The 18,232-nt window shown below is 38.4% G+C and overlaps 1 protein-coding gene across 4 annotated transcripts in view; it reads left to right on the plus strand.

Moving 5' to 3' along the window:
- NRG3 (neuregulin 3) overlaps positions 1-18,232 on the plus strand; it is a 1,228,440-nt gene that overhangs the window by 275,594 nt on the left and 934,614 nt on the right. The window lies entirely within an intron of this gene.

Raw genomic sequence — 18,232 nt, forward strand, 5'->3', positions numbered from 1 at the left:
CAATGTAACACATATATACTGAGTAAATGTAATTTATTCTACAAACATGTAGAACAAACTTGCAGTCATTAGAGCTTTGAGGTCAAAGATTACACTTCATAGAAGATGCAAAATGAAACACGTGAAACAAAAGCTGGGAAGTTAGAAATCAGATTACTATAGGAAATCTTCTGTCCAGTAGATACCCAGAAACTCAAGTTTTTTTATTACAAACCATAGAGAGTATGCAGACATTTAATTTAAATTAACATCTTGTCTAGTCTGATTAATGCTTTTTATTCTTTGCCTCTTTATGGAAATTGGTATGTAAATATTCTTTGAAGTCAGAAAGACTAAAGAATAAATCTGCTTTGGCTGCAGATTTTGAAGGGTCATGTTTCTTCTGCTTAAAAGAAGGGATGACAGTTATCCTGCTCATTCCATAGGATCTCAGGAATACTTAATGGGGTAGTATATGTGTGAATTCTTGGCCAGTTTTAAGTCTTAGAAGTGTTATGGTACCAGCAACAGAGGAGGCTTTATTTTGTCTACGCATACGAGCCTAGCCTGGAGCTCACTGGTGGTCTTAAGGAGGGTCTTGGCTCTGTGATGAAGTGGAGTCCAAGCTTGGCATCTGTCTTCCTCCACAGAAGTATTTCCAAAGTCTGAGTGAAATTTCAGATCCTCCACTAGGACTACTGTGGTAGGAATATTGCTCAATGTTTTGCTCAGTCTCTGATCAAATATAATCCTTTCTTAAAGTTCCCCTGCCCTGGCTAACTCTTGGAGGACAGCTGTGGGCCATGTGGCTTCAGATCATTGTAGAGGTGGTTGCAGGTACTAGGAGGGCAGCTGCGATGAGCTCTTGGGTCAATGAAACGTGGAAGATGAGAAGGCAGACTCAGGAAGTGGACAGTGACAGACTTGAACCCAGGAGAGGACTCCTCTTCAGATGGAATACCTAGTTTTCTTATTGTTGTGTTTGTTGGTTGGCTCTCTACTTTGATGAAAAGTTTATGGCTTTTAGAGTGAAAAATAAACAGGACCTTGGCTTATGTTCCATAATGTATTGAGTTGCTTATTTGTATTCAGCCTTTTATTCTCCTGAGAAATGTGTAACCTCCATCTCTCCTGCCCACCCTCTCCCTAAATGTACAATCTCTGCTCTAACACTCTCGTGTTATAGCTAGAGATGTGCTATCAAAAATAAATATATAATTGAAATGTATAATTTCAATGATATTTTTGTAAATTTATAGAATTGGGTAACCCTTGCCTTACCGAGTTTTGGAACATTCCAATGGAGAAATTTCATGGGATATATGTCTAACTAAATTTCCATTACTCCAAAGAAGATAATACTATGGTACTAAGGGATAGTAGGAGAAAGAGCAAGAGGAAGTTAGATAAATGATAGGACTTTAAAATTTGATTGAACTTTAAAAATATAGTATTAATACAACTGTATATTATTTGAGCTGTGATTGTTTAAACCTTCATGTATGAATTGTCTAATATTTGAATATATTAATGAATCATAATAAAATTCTTTCAGTTCAGTTAAAAAAAAAAAACAAAAAACAACTCGGATAGCGCTTTGGCCCCAGGGGTTTGGGGAACTTGTTTGTAAGCATGCAAGGAAGTCTAGGTAGAAAGGGTGAGTGGCACCCTTTCCTTCTCTTTAGTTGGTACTAGAACTTACTGCAAAAATAAACCTTTCCTGAAATTTCAGCCTGTCCCAGGGAGGATGCCCCAGCCTGTACTCTTAGCACAGTCACTGATTACCATGATTCAGAGAACAGGCCATCCAGACAGGAGTCCCCAGGTCCCCACCCTGTCCTGCACATCCTCTCCCCACTCCATGGCCCCGCCCCTGCCCACTGACCATGGTCAGTGCTTGGAGGCACAACTCCAGAGGCAAGGTAAAGGACAGCGGCTCTGCCCCCTTCATTGTAGGCGGTGTGAAGTGCTTCATTCTTAAATCATAGAATGGTATAGCCCCCCAAAGCTTCAAAAGTCAGTTCACATACTAGAAAGGTATAGATGAGGAAATTGAAGACCAAAGACAGAAAGTGTCTTAGCCAAAGTCACAATGTTAATTAGTGACAGAACTGGACTTGTATTTAGATGTCCTCAGTAGTTAGTAGCCTTCCTTCTATGCAATATATAAATGTTTATTGGAGCATATCTAGTTCCAGACAGTCATCCTTATTAATAATGTAGCATCATTTAAGGGTATGTGCATAATGGCATTGTGTTTATTTCCTTTATTGATCATTATTAATATTTCAGTGCTACTTCATTTTTTTTCTGAGAACTTTATCATAAATAACTATGCATGTCTTAGGGATCTTACTTTAAAAATGTGTTTTTAAAAACTCAGTTTGTAGCATGAATATGGAGGAGATGCTTTTCAGTATTTGTTAGGAAATGACATATGAATTCCTTATATTAAAACACACATTCTATGCTCCTTCCCAGTCTGTGCCTTCCAGGTACTACAGAAAACCATTCTGGGTTAGATTATAATAAGGAAGTGCCTTTTGCATTTGTTGTGGGATGAATGAAGGATTTAGATCTTCAGTTCAACATTGAAGAAATTTGCAGAGAACATTAAAATCCTTTACCTTGACATTTCTGATGCCCATCATTTTATCACCTTTGAGTCATGGATTGTTGATTAAAAATACCTTATATGCCTCCAACTCAAAATGCACTCAGAAACATTTTTAAAAGCTTATTTAAATTTCTAATTTCTTCACTGCATTCCTATAAGGAATTTAAATAAACAGATTAGCCCTTCCACCTTGAGTTTACAATTAGGGACCAGAACAATTCAGCCAATATCAAGCATGTTGATGATAAAAGCACACCATGCATATGCTGTCATCTTAATTCACTTAAGACTTCAGTACTTGAAAAATTCTGCATAATGTTCTCAATGCCCAATATTCCTGCAAAGCCAGAGACTGCATTCTCAGAGGGCTCGTTTCATCTTCAGTTTCTAGTAATATTTCTGTTTGTCTATGCATGGTGAGTTTAAAGCTAGTTTTAGTAGTCCCTCATCCTGATTCCCTATCTCCACACAGATTTTGAATTTCAGAACTTGCAAGATCATTACATACCTGTAAGTAGAGATGTGTGGGAGAAAGGGGTTAATAGATAAGGCTCTTATCTACTATCCCAGTCAGGATGAGGCTTTTAGAACAACAGCCTGCTCTGAGCCTGTATGTTATGAGAAGACAAAAATGTGATATTTGAATTCACACTGAGCACCTAGTGCCAGAGTATTAACCAGATGCATAAAATGTAAATACCTCTCACTTTGGATTATTTTAACTAATCTTAGGCATAAAGACAAAGATGCCCCAGATAGCATTTTTCCTATATTTGAGCAAAAAATATGATGAATAAGGTTTGTACAGGAATTGGTGACGTTCTGCAGCTGTTTTGGGGGCAGAAATAACTGTTTGGCGGCCTGTCTGATAAATTATTTAGACACATTAGTAAAAATAGTTCTGGTCATTGCCCCTTAGAACTAATTGATCTGAGCAAACAGTCATTAGTGTGATTGAAACAACAGAATTCATGTCCTGTTTCAGGATCATTTGTGCCAAAATAACAACTTAGGTCATGGGATCTAATGAAGTAACAAGCATTTATTATTCACCCACTGTGTGCCAGGGGCTGTGCCGAGCACTTTGGATGCAGGGATAGAAGTCATAGATTACAGACTGACTGTTGAAGCTTCATAATATAATGGGATTACATTAAAACATCAGAATCTATTCCACTCATAACCAAATTTACCATTTTGTCTATGCTTTCTTCATCTAACTCAGTATGATCCCTATCCCTATCTTGGATAAGTACAGTCAAAATTTCAAATTTAGATTCCTGATATTTTTTATCATTGAAAAAACAGATGAAGAGGTCAAAAGAAAACAACAATAATCAGCTTTGTGCCTTTTGTCCCAAAACATTCAATTTTCACTGGCCTCTGTAGCAGGTGATATATAATTTTCTAGATTGTCTCACAAGCAGAACTCAAATATCTAGAATTTTACTTATCCAAATAAATCTTTTTCAATTAAAAGTGTGTGTTTGTGTATGTGTGTGTATTTTATTTTACTTATCCACCTCTCTATACTTATCTAAAACATTTTTTAGGGGAGGACAGCTTTAAAAAAAACATAAAATGCCCAAAGGTAAGATACACAATATGAAAGAAATCATTATTAACCAATTTAAACATTCACTTTCCAAGTTGCCTTATGACATTGGTTCAGGTATAAAGAGATACCGCTTCACACTAAAGCAGAAGACCACCCGGTGCTGTCTCCTCGGCCTCCACTCACACTATTCCTAGAAGGATGATCCAGACGTACTTTATTATGGATCTGAAGCATGGCTGTAAGTAAAACTGAACTCTCTATCAGGAGAACCCAAGATGAAGTGGAAATGTATTTCCTGGTAATGCTGGGTGTTTTCTGCTTAGAAAGCAATGGTGCTGTATTGTGGACACTGTTTCTAATTAGCAAGCTTCTGAAATACGATATCTTATTGAGCAAAATGGTCATTCCATGCGTAACTGCAGTTTCAGCAGGACCTTTTCATTTCTGGTTATTAATTTGCATTTAAGATGCGTCAGAGTCATTAATTTACTGAACCAACATGGAAAGCGTGGAGCAGTTAAGTTTGCAAATGACACCATCATGCTTCAGTATGTTTGAGCTTAATGACACTCTATCACATGAAATACTCTAATATCCTTGTACTTGATGTGACTGGTGACATTAGACTGCTAGGGCTGTGGTAGCATTTGTCGCTTTAATTGTATTGAACTAACTAGACACAAGTAGGCTGTTAATAGAGCTTGCAGTTAGATTTTCATTGTCCTGGCTGTAAATTATATTGCCATTATTTATGTTTTTCTTTTGGAGACATCAAGCTTTCTCAATATTATGACAGTCATACTATTGTTGAAGTCTTTAAGGAGAGGATAAATATGCTAATAACATTCTGAAATAACATTCTGGAAGGGACTAATTCTAAGCCAAAGTGAGTAGTGTAGCACAAAAATAGTGTAACTTTTCCTTTGAAGATTCCATCTTTTAGGAGTTAGGGAAAGCACTGTACTCAAAAACATCCTTACCAAAATTCACAACCTGTTTCACCCATTATTTCAAATCCTTTATATTAGAAGTTTAGGCAAACATTAAAGGGAATGTGCAATTACCAGGAAAATATTTTACATATTTATACGATTGGGAGATTTATGAGTTAACCTCTGAGTATTTTTTTTTTTTTTTGGTATTGAACAGAATTTCAACTATTATCTCTATGTTTTAATAAGATTTTCATTTCTTCTTCAAATATGGCCTTCAAATATACTTCAAGAGTATATGATGGTGTCATATACTCTTTTTTCTATCAGGCTAACAAATCAACAGTGTTTATGGTGGAATTGGTACAAATATTTCCAGTGTATGTTTTAGTCAACTCTCTATTATTTCTGTTAAGATTCAAACTCCCTAACTATCTCTACACCTCCCTTCGCTCATTATTTTATTGATTGGTCACTCATTTTAGATCTATAGAAATCCTCACTCTTTATCTGGTTATAAACTCTTTTATATTTTTCTTAGCTACTAGAGAACCCTCTAAGAATTTCCAAGGCAGAGGTCCCATTTGACAGTGGCTTCCCGATCAATAATTATATGCATGATGTAAAGCACATTAAAGAATTCTCTCTTTAAATAGTCAATTTGTTGAAACTTGGACAAATTGTCTTTAAATTGGCTGATGCAATTTCATTTGACAGTGGCATTTTATTTATTAATTCATTTTATTAAACTGCTTTCCAGAAGTTAAGGCAAAAGAATAATTTATGACTTCTTCTAGTCTCAACAGAAATAAAATAATGTTGATGTGTCTCCTAGCTTCAGATTTTACACTTCTGTCAAATGGGTACCATTTTATCTTGATAATACCACTATCAGAGTAGTTTAAAAAAGACCTTAAAGCAGAGAACACTGGATATGTTAGCCTTGCTTAGGTTTATTTTCATTGTATATAAATGGATGCTAGTCAATTCCATAGTTTCTTTGACGTGGCTTTCATTATCTGGAAATATCTGCACCTACGTATATATATAGACATATGTATATATGCATGTATGTATATTTTATATATATATAAGAAAGTATGGTAGGTTTCAGGAACCAGTTGAAGGACTTCACTGTCTTTCTAAGAAGAAGCAGAACAACAATCTTCCTGAAAAGTGGTATTTACTAGAGTGAAGCATGAAGAATGAAAAAGGATTAAACTCCAAACAGGTAGACATTACTCTATCAGTATCATAGGATTATACAGGTGCATAATCCAATTTGTGTTTATAATTCACATACTTCTCTGTTCTTTCAGTGATTCAGAGGACAGATTACAGATTTCTCCCATTGTAAATGTGATTTTTAGATGATTCATCAGAACTAAACATTTCCTAGGCATTTGGGCCATCATCTAGTGGGTTGAAGAAGCTGTTTTATTCTTGTAACCTACAAACTGAAGGTCAAGCAGGAAGGTAGCGGTGTTCTCAGGGTCTCCTGCCACATGGGACCCGTTTCCCTCACCCTTTTGTACCCGCATACTGTAGAGTTGAGTTTTTCAGAAAGAAGGCTGGAGGAAATCATAAGATGGCAATCATTCTGCTGATCATAGCTTTTCCCTTGAAATCCCATAACACAGACTTGATTTTTTGACTCTGATGGTGAAATAACTTGTCTGAACTGTTGACTCCTGGGAAGTAGCTTTACAGTAATGACCCCCACAAGCGTGTCATAACATTTCACAGGTTTTTATCACTTAGTCTTGTCTGACTCTTTTGCAACCTCATGGGCCATAGCCTGCCAGGCTCCTCTGTCCACAGGATTTCCCAGGCAAGAATACTGGAGTGATTTTCCATTTCATTCTCCAGGGGTATCTTCCTGACCAAGTGATCAGATCGGCATCTCCTGTGTCTAATGCATTGAAGGAGGATTCTTTACCCACTGAGCTACTGGGGAAGCCCCCTAGGTTTTTATAAGTTGCATAATTCTGCCAAATCATCGTGAATGTTAGAATTCCTTCTAGTTGCTTTTATTGTAAATAACTGCTGAAATAAAAATGCAGAATTAGATGAGTAACTGATTTTCCCAATAAACATTTACCTCCTGAAGCTATGCCACTAACCAGATGTGTGAACACCCTAAGTTGGGAGCACTATGGGCGTTACACTGATGCACTTCTCCCTTTCTTTTCCTCCTCTTCCAAAGATTTATAACTCTCTGTGGGAGATTTCTCAACTGCGGATGCTTTGTTAGCATTTATTTACCTTATCCGAGGTCCTCATTCTTTATACTTTGTTGAAAGAAAAACAAAGAGCATATTTAAAAAGCTTACTGTCAGACCCCATCACGACTGTCAGACCCCATCACGATATACTCTGAATCAGTTATTTCAAGATGAGGCTCCAAAATCTACATTTTCTCAGGCTTTACCAGCAGCTCTTACCTAATTCATCTAGGAATATCCTATTGCACAACACTGAAAAAATGTGGCTTCAGGGTTAATTAATCCCAAAGCCTTGCATTCCCAGAATGAAGCATTTGTGAATGCTGGTGGTTGCTGCTTTAGTTGATCCCGAATGAAGCAGTGCTCAGTGTGCTGTCTAATGCCTTATCCTCCTGGAGAAAACAAGAGAACAAACAAACAGATGCACACACAGGGAGGAGAACTGTTTGAAATAATAGTCTAATGGGACAGTTCCAAACACGCCGAAGGGAGGCAGAAGTGGTCTTGAGAATTCTGGGGTTCAGAGATGGTCCTGAACTGAGAAAGAGGGTGGGCATAGCAGCATATTAGGAACAGTGGGAACATGTGCTTCTGGTTGCTGGTTCTCCTTTGCATGTGAATTTCTATGTTTACACGGGACTTGGGGTATATAGAAGTAGAGTCCCCTTGGGCATCTATTGTTCGTGTTCAGCTAAGTTCAGGCAAGAATCAGTAAACATGGCAAGGCATTATGGATAGTAAGGAAGAATACATTTACAATAGAAAATTCTATAACAAAAGCATTGTCTTTCTCTTGAGGGTTCTGGGGGTTGTCCTACTGAGAGAGATTTCAGAGTCAGGAATAAGATGTGTGTTTCCTTTTTTTAAGACCACAAGGACTAGAAGGCTCCAAAAGCAGAAGAGTAATGACTGAAATAAACCTAGGCAAAGCAGTAGTTGAAAGTACAGGCCGATATCCAAATTTTGCAAAGACCAAAAAGCCAAAGGCAGGTTTTAGGATCAAGGTGTAGAGAAAGGAAGCCACAATATAGGGAGAGGAGAGCAAATACTCATGAATTGAGCACAGTATGGATGAGCCAAGGCTATTACTGAGAAATTGAAATGTCACTTACTAATATGTAGAATGAAATAGAATGTGTGGGTGCATTTAAATGCCCCAAGTTGAGCCAAAACTATTAGCCTTTTTGAGCATGATTATGTGTGCTACTTTTCAGTGGATTACTGTGGTTACATCATGTGCAGTTCAATTCCATGTTTGGTGTACTAAGCAGCAGGGTACCTATATTGAAAGTTCTGGTCTAGGTTCTGCCTATATTCCTGTTTTAACCTTGCCACTGTGTTGTATTTGTTCTAGGCAGGTGCATCAGTTTGTATCAGTAGTTGGTCATCTGTTTGCCCAATGGAGTCATTAAGATTTAGAGGAAAGACATGGAATCTGGAGTTAGGTAGTCCTGGGACCTTCAGTTACTCCCCCTTAGTCCATTTTCTATATAAATGAGATAATTGTATGTATCTTCTAAGGGTTAAATGAAAGAGCAGATGTGCCAGTGTTATAAATACTCCAGGTATTCAGAAAATATTAATTGTTTTCTCCTTTTACACTCTGATATTCCACAGCTTCATAAAATTTGACCCTTATGATTTTGTCTGTACTCTTATTCACTTGAGACTTTTGATTACCTTGTCAACCACTATGTGGTTGATTTAAGGTATGTAAAACAAGCATTCATCTATTCTACACCGTGTTTCTACCCCAGCCACATCTACATTATATTAAGTGATCTTTGAAGCAGTTCTAATGGGGTTTGATCCCCTTGGGTCAGGAAAGAACCTGCTTCTGATGTCTCCTGTGCTCATGTGTCCCAGGATTTTTGACTTGTCTATTGAAGTGGGCAGCAACAGCTAGAACACCTGGCCTGTCTCCCCTTAGGTAAGGAATGGCCTCATTTGTATTAGTGAGAATTAGCAACTATACGGGTATAATCTTCAGTTGAAGTGAAGTAAAGGGAAAGTCGCTCAGTCACATCCCACTGTTTGCACCCCCATGGACTATACAGTCCATGGAATTCTCCAGGCCAGAATACTGGAGTGGGTAGCCTTTCCCTTCTCCAGGGGATCTTCCCAACCCAGGGATCAAACTCAGGTCTCCCACATTGCAGGCAGATTCTTTACCAGCTGAGCCAAAGGAGTGTAATCTTACAGGCTAATTAATAAAAAGAAAACATGTAATCAAATTCCAGAAAAGTAAGTCAATTCTATCAGTTATTTTGAGAAAAGTAAATCTAGAAAAGCAATGCTAAGCCCCTCTCCAATGGACACTCTTCTATTTCCTGAAAGTAGAAACAGCTTTGACACTGGATTCAGATAATCTGTGTGACTCTTGCTCCTGCCACTGAAGATTTGTGTGACGTTTGTGATGTGAAGCAGGACAGTTACTTGTGATGTTTGCTTCCATATGGGTGAATAGAGGATATAAAATGCTTTTCACTGGTTTCTTGCTGCTGCTAAGTTGCTTCAGTCATGTCTGACTCTGTGCGACCCCATAGACAGCAGCCCACCAGGCTCCCCCATCCCTGGGATTCTCCAGGCAAGAACCCTGGAGTGGGTTGCCATTTCCTTCTCCAATGCATGAAGGTGAAAAGTGAAAGTGAAGTTGCTCAGTCGTGTCCGACTCTAGCGACCACATGGACTGCAGCCCACCAGGCTCCTCCATCCATGGGATTTTCTAGGCAAAAGTACTGGAGTGGGGTGCCATTGCCTTCTCTGAACTGGTTTCTTGGAAGAACTGAATTGGATTTTAATTGTAATGCACCTAAGACAAAGCTGGCTTGCAATAAATGCTAGTCCCATTCTCTTTCCTGTTATTTTGTGAGTTGAGTTCATTTCTTTTATGGAAGTGGTGTTTCCATCTTTCTTTAAACTCCTACTGTACATGCGGGACAACAACCCAATAGCTAGCAAAGGATATGGCTTCAAAAGGGAAGTAGTAATGTTCATTGCCCTGCATGGCCCTGACATTGCTGGGCACTAGTGCTCACATCAGTTGCTGACTTGAAGCCATTCTGCTTGGTTGGCTGGCTCCATGCATGTGCCAGCACTGAGTGTGGTATCTTTTACCAGACCTCAGGCCACAAGGAATTGGTAATGGGAAATGCCATCTTTGCTAGCTGTGTATGGAAAATCATGCTTATTTCATAAGTAAAGGGAACTAAGCAAAACTATCAAATATTTGCTTAGTATCTGATTGGCTCCAAATTGGTAAATATCAGCAAGAATATATGTTAGAATACATGTATAGTATATTTGATTTCTTCTTTAAGCCTGAGGGTCTTCAGAGTGCTTAGCTGTAAACTGTGATTATCAAGGCTCATGTGTTCTCCCAAGAGTTTTGTAAGAAACAAATGAATAATATACATGAGAATGAGCCATAGGTGCTTGCATGGTGGCTTCAACATCACCTTAAAACACCAGTGGTTTTATTACTGGTGTTATTAATTTTGTTTCACATAGGAATTTTTTTCTTTGATGTTCACTTACATTTACCTTGAAAATATCTCTTATTAGTGTGATGTGTCCTGTGAGCTAATCACTTCATTAATATTGCTCTGGTACTATAGCCAACTCCAGCTGAAATAATTTGGCACATGCAGTTCATTTCCGCTAGTGTAGTCTTTCAAGGATAGAATGGAAATGTCTAGAGCAAACCTGGAAGAATCCCAGAACATGACTTCTGAATACACATCAAGAGGTGTCTTGTTCATTTTCTTATGTGGGCATCCCTCTCCATGGGCCACTGAGATACAAACAGGAATGATGTTTAACGAGTTTAATGAGTTAGGTAACCTTTAAGGCCTATAAACCATATACAACTTGAACATGGCTAGCTAGTGCCTTGTCACTGAAGTGGGCAAGGTGTTAAAATCATATTTGCTTAGAATGGACACCTGAAATTACTTTACAACTGGGTTAAGCTCCTCAAGTCTTGACACAAGGCAGATATCAAATTATGATAGAACCTAGGAAAATACTTCTACAGTATGAACCGTCAATGGTGGGCTGCCATCTATGGGGTCGCACAAGAGTTGGACACGACTGAAGCGACCTAGCAGCAGCAGCAACAGCAGCAAATATTTATAGTTCTGTTTCTACCAAGAGAATGCAGAGACAAAAAGACTAACAAGGGGTTACATAACCTTCCTATTTCCAGATCCTACTAAAATCCAGCTCCAAAGTTGGAATTGTTTATGTGTGTGTGTGTGGTCAGTCGCTCAGTTGTGTCCAAATCTTTATAACCCCATGGACTGTAGTCTCCCAGGTTCCTCTGTCCATGGAATTTTCCAGGCAATAATAATGGAGTGAGGGCCATTTCCTACTCCAGGGGATATTCTAGACCTCAGGATTGAACCTGTGTCTCTTGCATCTCCTACACTGACAGGCACCTGGGAGGCCCAGAATTGTTTATAAAGAACTCTATATTTCAGTATATATTCTACTCAAATACCATTCAGTGTGTCTGGAATTTTATCCTGGAAATCCACTGCAAGCAGTCTCCATGTTACTTGTCTTGACTCCTGAATTCTGATTTATCATCTCTAGTAAGTGAGCTGGTGAGCATCACACAGGAGGTTCACAGGGCTTAGCTATTCAAGAAGTGTGGATTGAAGTTCAGGCTTCATGTATAATCTGGGTGACAAGCTGGAAAGGCATGTTTTCTGCCTAAAACACTATAGAACAATCCTTTGTCATAAGACCCTCCTTCATAGCTTGTGCCTTATATTTTATGGGGAGATGTCAGGTATATGTTGGGTATATGCTGTATTTATCTCAGTTCTTAAAAGTCCTCAGTGAATAACAGGGAAGTCCAGTGACAATACTGACCATAACATACCTTACTAATGCACAAAGATACACAAGTTTTGGTACTTGGGATACAGGAGGAGGTGGAAGACAGGGAATGGGGAGAGAGTAACTCATAATGTATTTGGATTAAGCTGGTTATGACCTGACTGACTGTTAGCCCAGGCTGCTCGCAAAGACAGTTGTTTCTGATCCCCATTACAGGGCCTGGGATGTGGTTTACACAGCTGGCCGAAAGAGTGGAGGTTTCTCTGATAAAGAGTGAAGCCTGGTGACAGAAGCTGACAAAAGTGAGGAGACTTTCTGGCCCCAGTTATCTATAGAAGGAAAAAACAGAATAACAGTTACTGCTTATGGGAGTTCTGCTACCCAGACTTTGATCCACATGAGTGCCAGACCACTGTCCTAAGTTCCTGATACACTTCCAGGCTTTCTCAGCATTCTGTAGGAGTCAGGCAGGACCAGTTTGTAGGTTGAAGGTCCTCAGTGTTTGTGTCAGACCAAATTGGCCTAAGTAGACACCAAGAATCACTTATAAATATTCTGAATACTGACCATTCTCTCCAATGGTCATATGGAATAGGTGTTACTAATATCCTTATTTTATAGATGCAAAATCTGTGATTTGTCTGAGTAGCTGTAAGTGGTGCAGCTCGCATTTGATCTCACATTTGATTTCCTCTGGGATCCTTAAACGCCTGAATCAGTCTTGATGTACCTTGCCTCTGCATGTGGTAAGTAAGGGCATCTGAAAGTACAAAAGGTAGCTACTTTCCTAGATCCATTAGATTAAGAGGGAAATCAGAGAAACATGGCCAGGCCATTTACCTGTAATGTTATCTGTGGTGTCTGTGGAATTCTTTGGTTCAGCATCTTAAAGATACAAACACAGATCAATTGAGAATATTCAATTCCATCCTTTTAATGAGGACAGTAGTTTACTACCATGCTATCTTTAACTGAATATATACTGCAACCAAAAATATTACATGAACGGCAATTGTTAAGTCCTTCTGATTAAAACTAATCAACTGAAGAAGTCTTGCCCCAGCCTGTGGTAGGGGGCTATCTGTGCCTCTGCCAGCTAGCCTCAGTGAGACCCTTCGCAGAGCACCCCAGATCTTTTGTATAGGGATACCCACTTTTGAACTCACAGTATTCACCAGTAATCATGCATATATGAATATTTTGATCTCTGTTTATAGAGACATCACTAATTTATCTCTATGAATGTTCTTCCAAGTGGCTCTGTAGGATGCTGGCTGCAGACTTCATTAGCTCAGCCTTCAGGACCACTTCTTGTGTTCAGTAGTTACATTTTCTGGACTTCCGTCATGGTTCAGTGGTTAAGACTTTACCTTCCAGCACAGGGGCTGTGGGTTCAATCCGGGTTGGGGAGCAAAGATCCTATATGACTCCCCAGCCAAAAAACCAAAACCTAAAACAAGCAATATTGTAACAAATTCAATAAAGACTTTAAAAAAATCTTTAAAAATAATAGTTATTCATTCTCAATTTTCTGTCACTTTCACTCAAACAGGTTTTGCCTGTATTTGTGTTTTTTAATGGGCCCTCTGACAATATGTTCTATGAAAAGGAAAATAATTTTAAAAGAAGTTTCATGAGGCTCTGAATTCAATTAACAAGTTCTTATCCTCACTGGCAGGTACTCTTACAGTGTATTCATTTTTGTTGGGCTCCTTATTAGCTTTTATGGTTATACTGTGCTCCTTATACTGTGTTGTGATAAGACTTTCTCCTGTAGGATCCTGGAATTATTGACTGTTCCAAATAGAAAGTCCCTTTGAGTTTATCTGAGTCAAAATTATCACTGATATTTGAATCTTTTCTGATTTTGGCTGATACTTTCAGTGTCAGGAAGTTTACTCCTAATTATTCTATCTGCTGTTTAATCTGGGGTGTTTAAAAGGTTTTGACTAAAAGGCCTACACCATATGATGAAATATCCTGCCTTGCGATTTCTACCCTGTTTTTTCCTGGTTGGTCTCTTTGCATCTAGAAACGTGGTTCTCAAAAGTTTATATGCATCAGAATCGCCTGGAGGGTAAAACAAATTACTGTCCTCACTCTAGAATTTACCATTTTCTGTAAAATTGAGGAGAGGTCTGAAACTTTGCATTTCTAACACATTCCTGGATTATTTTGATGATGCTAATTCTCATTTTGAGACTCTGATCTGAATATGTCTTCTTTTCATTTTCTAAAGCCTTTAACCCCTCCCCCCCCAACAAAATAGCCTTTTGTCTCCCAGCTAAATAACCCCAGTTCCTTCTTTTGAGGCTATGACTTGTCAACTATGTCACCATGAACTTCCCGGCCGTACCTGTCAGTCATTGAACTTCAGGGGGCCAAAGAGACACCACCAATGAGTGAGAGCATCAAAGGTGGCCATAGGATGGTCACGTAAGTAGCAGCTGTTGACTTGTTACACAACTGAGCAGGCCTGACCAACAGCATTCGCATGCCATTTTTTCCAAGCATCAAACCTACTTAATAAAATCTGCTTCCCAGCTGAATTTGACCCTGGGGATAATATTTTGGGGCCTGAAGGCATAGTAATTAAAATGGAGCTTGAGATCAGAATGTGTTATGTAAGTCAGCATATCAAGTTACTGTCCAGAGTTGTCTGATGCTTTTTGTACATGAAGCCAATTCTAAAAATAACTTTTAGTACATTAAAAATAATTTTTAAGGGGTTACCTAGCTTCTTAGTTATGAGATCAATATGTATCTCATGCTGGTACCATCATGAGATAAATAAGAGAGTTAAAAAGCAAATATAATTGATGAGCTGGGCCATCCTAACTTTACTTGTTGCCATTATTTAAAATTTAATTACTGTATTATGTTTCCAGATGTTGATTTTAGACATTTTATCATATCCTTTATTGCTCAAAAGTATTTTCTTTGTATTTATAATATAGGTTATTTATGTTTCATGGATGTAGAAAAATCCATTAAAATAAAGCAAATATTTTTGAAACCTAACCAGATTTTTGTCTTTGTTTTCCCGGAAAGTTTCTCCATAGAAATGTGTGGCCAGGAGTTGAGCCTAATGCTTTCTGAATAAGATATTAACAATATTGTAGTATGTGCTGGGAATTTAGAAAGGTAATTTATTCCTGAAGCTTCTTAGGGAAATGTCAGTTTAATAAGTGGGCTACATGCTTCTGCAGGGTTTTGTGGCTTGTTATACATACTCTTTCAGTCCACAGTCCAGTTCTGGCCCTTCCCTTAATTTTACCTTGTCTCTAGTTTGATTTTTGTTGTCCTAGGATAAATGTAGAATGGGATAGAATTAGCAAATCTCTAACTACAGTCCTTAAGTGTGGCAAAATTCATTCTGGATCAACTTTTCCAGGAGTTCTGACAATATGCAGCTCTCCTGCAGTATGGTCAAGGCTGAACTTCAGCTCAAGGGCACCTGTCCTTCTGTACTCCCTTCTATTCCCACTCTTACACTTTTAAAGTGTAAGAGTCTTACACTTTAAAAGCACCCAGGACCCTTTTCCAATAAGTGTTCAGCTGGGGCAGTGGCTGGGCCACTGTGGGCTGCAAGATGTTTTAGATATCATCCCTTGGCAGGAGGTGAAGACTTGAGAGTACCCTGAAGCCAGCAAGGGGTACAAATGTGTGTGTGTGGCTGGTGGGATACTCTTGCCATACTGAGAGGAGGCAATGCACACACAGCTACTCCTTCAGTGGCTGCACTGGTGAGGGGGGCATTCTCTGATTTCTGAAGAGGCCCTCAGAGTCTAGACTGTTTTTTCATTTGCTTTTAAAGTTGAATCTCCTGATTTTCAAAAAATTGCTTATTAAAAACAAGACCCAGACCCTGTAGCCTAAAACATGCAAATCTACCAACAAAGTCTATGAGCTGATAGGAATGGACATCACACACTCCAGAGCAGAGGGCACCTGAACACTCTACTTTGCAAAACAATTAAGTGCCCATCTTTCATCTGTTTCTGATAATGACCAGAGCTATCCATGCCCAAGTATTAAGTATTAAAGAGTTATATGCCAAATTTCACAAAATACTTTTTATAAACCCAGAAACTTCTCTGTTTATCACTGTGTATATCAAAATGATAATACATAAAGAAAAAGATTAAAAAAAAAAAAACTACTGATGTTTTGAAGTAGTTCTATTTTGGAAGAGAACCTTGACAAAACCTGAGCCTTGTTAGGAAAAAAAATGATAAAGCAATAATTTACAGAAAAGCTAGATGGGATTTTCAGTCACCTTACGCAAAACACAGAACAAATGTGGTACTCAGAAAGCAAACAGATCAAACCAAAGCACAAAACAAACGCACAAACCCAACTCAGCCAAGCGATGAAGCTAGAGGGGAATGTAAAAGAGAACTGGCTGAGGAAAGACGGCAGGAAGCTGGAATCTTGCACAGGCTGATTGTTCCTCAGCCTTGTAAGGGGCTCTGCAGTACAGTCATATTACTGACACATGGAAGTCATTGTCTACTGGAACTGAAATCATACATGTGCTATGCTCTGCACAGTCGCTCAGCTGTGTCTGACTCTTTGTGACCCCATGTACTGTAACCCGCGAGCCTCCTCTGCCCATGGAATTTTTCAGGCAAGAAAACTGGAGTGGGTTGCCATTTCCTTGTCTAGGGGATCTTTCCGAGCCAGTGAAACCCCCATCTCTTGCGTTTCCTGCACTGGCAGGTGGATTCTTAATCACTGAGCCATCTGGGAATCCGAAGATAATGCATGACTAAGGATCAGTTAGAAAAAGCCTGTAGGTATGATGATTGGAAAGTATTTATTTTGTTTTATTATTTTTATTTTTTTTAATGATTGATGGAAGGCTGCCTACTTCTCCTCATTGGAACCTTATACAGAGAAAAGCCTAGCAGAGCACACAGGAATCAAAAAGATCAGATGGGAGATAGTGCAAGGTTTTCTTATTAATTTTTTTCTGGATGATCTATCCATTGTTGAAAGTGGGGTCTTGAAGTCCTCTAGTAATATTGTATAGTTGTCTGTTTCTTCTTTCATATCTGTCAGTATTTGCCTAATATACTTAGGTGCTCCAATGTTGGATTCATACATATTTATGATTGTTATGTCTTCTTGATGAATTTTCCCTGTTATTATCATATAATGATCATCCCTGTCTCTTGTTACAGTCTTTGCCTTAAGGTCTTTTCTTGTTTGATAAAAATGTAGTTACTCTGCTTTCTTTTGGTTAATACTGGCATGGAACACCTTTATGCATTCTTTTATGTCGAACCTATGTGTGTTCTGAAAGCTGAAATGTGTTTCTTGTCGGCAGCATATAATTTGCATCTTTAAAAAAAATCCATCCAATAGCTACTTTTAATTGGAGAATTTAATTCATTTACATTTACAGTAATTATTGAAGGGTAAACATTAGTAAATGCTTGATGTATTCCTCTGTGGATGATCTCTATTACATTTTGCATTTTATTTATCTTGTTCTTCAGCTCCATAATTTCTGTTTTATTCTTCTTTTATGGTTTCTATATCTTTGTATACTTCTCATTTTAGTCCTGTATCATGTCCCCAATTTTGCTAAATTATCTTTCTGTGGGCTTTGTTGTTTTGTTTTTATGTTTTTGTAGATCTTTGAGCTTCCTTGTAAAAGCTATTTTGAGTTCTTTACCAGGTAAATTTCAGATTCCATGTCTTTGGGGTTAGTTACTGAAAGATATCTATGATCCATTGTTAGTGTAAGTTTCCTTGTTTTTTTTTGTGTCCCTTAAAGCCTGGCATTGCTGTCTTCATGTTTGAAGTAGCAGTCACCTCCTCCAGTCAATAATGACTGACTTGAAGGGAGAAATACCTTTTGTCAGGCATGGTAGTGACCTATGGATGCTCTTGTTTCATACTTCTTGCTCCCTCTTGTGGCCGAATTCTTTTTTTTTTTTTAATTATTTATTTTAATTGGAGGCTAATTACTTTACAATATTGTAGTGGTTGTTGCCATACATTTACATGAATCAGTCATGGGTGTACATGTGTTCCCCATCCTGAACCCCCCTCCCACCTCCCTCCC

This window comes from Bubalus kerabau, chromosome 1 (genome assembly GCF_029407905.1).
Source record: "Bubalus kerabau isolate K-KA32 ecotype Philippines breed swamp buffalo chromosome 1, PCC_UOA_SB_1v2, whole genome shotgun sequence".
Lineage (NCBI taxonomy): Eukaryota > Metazoa > Chordata > Mammalia > Artiodactyla > Bovidae > Bubalus > Bubalus kerabau.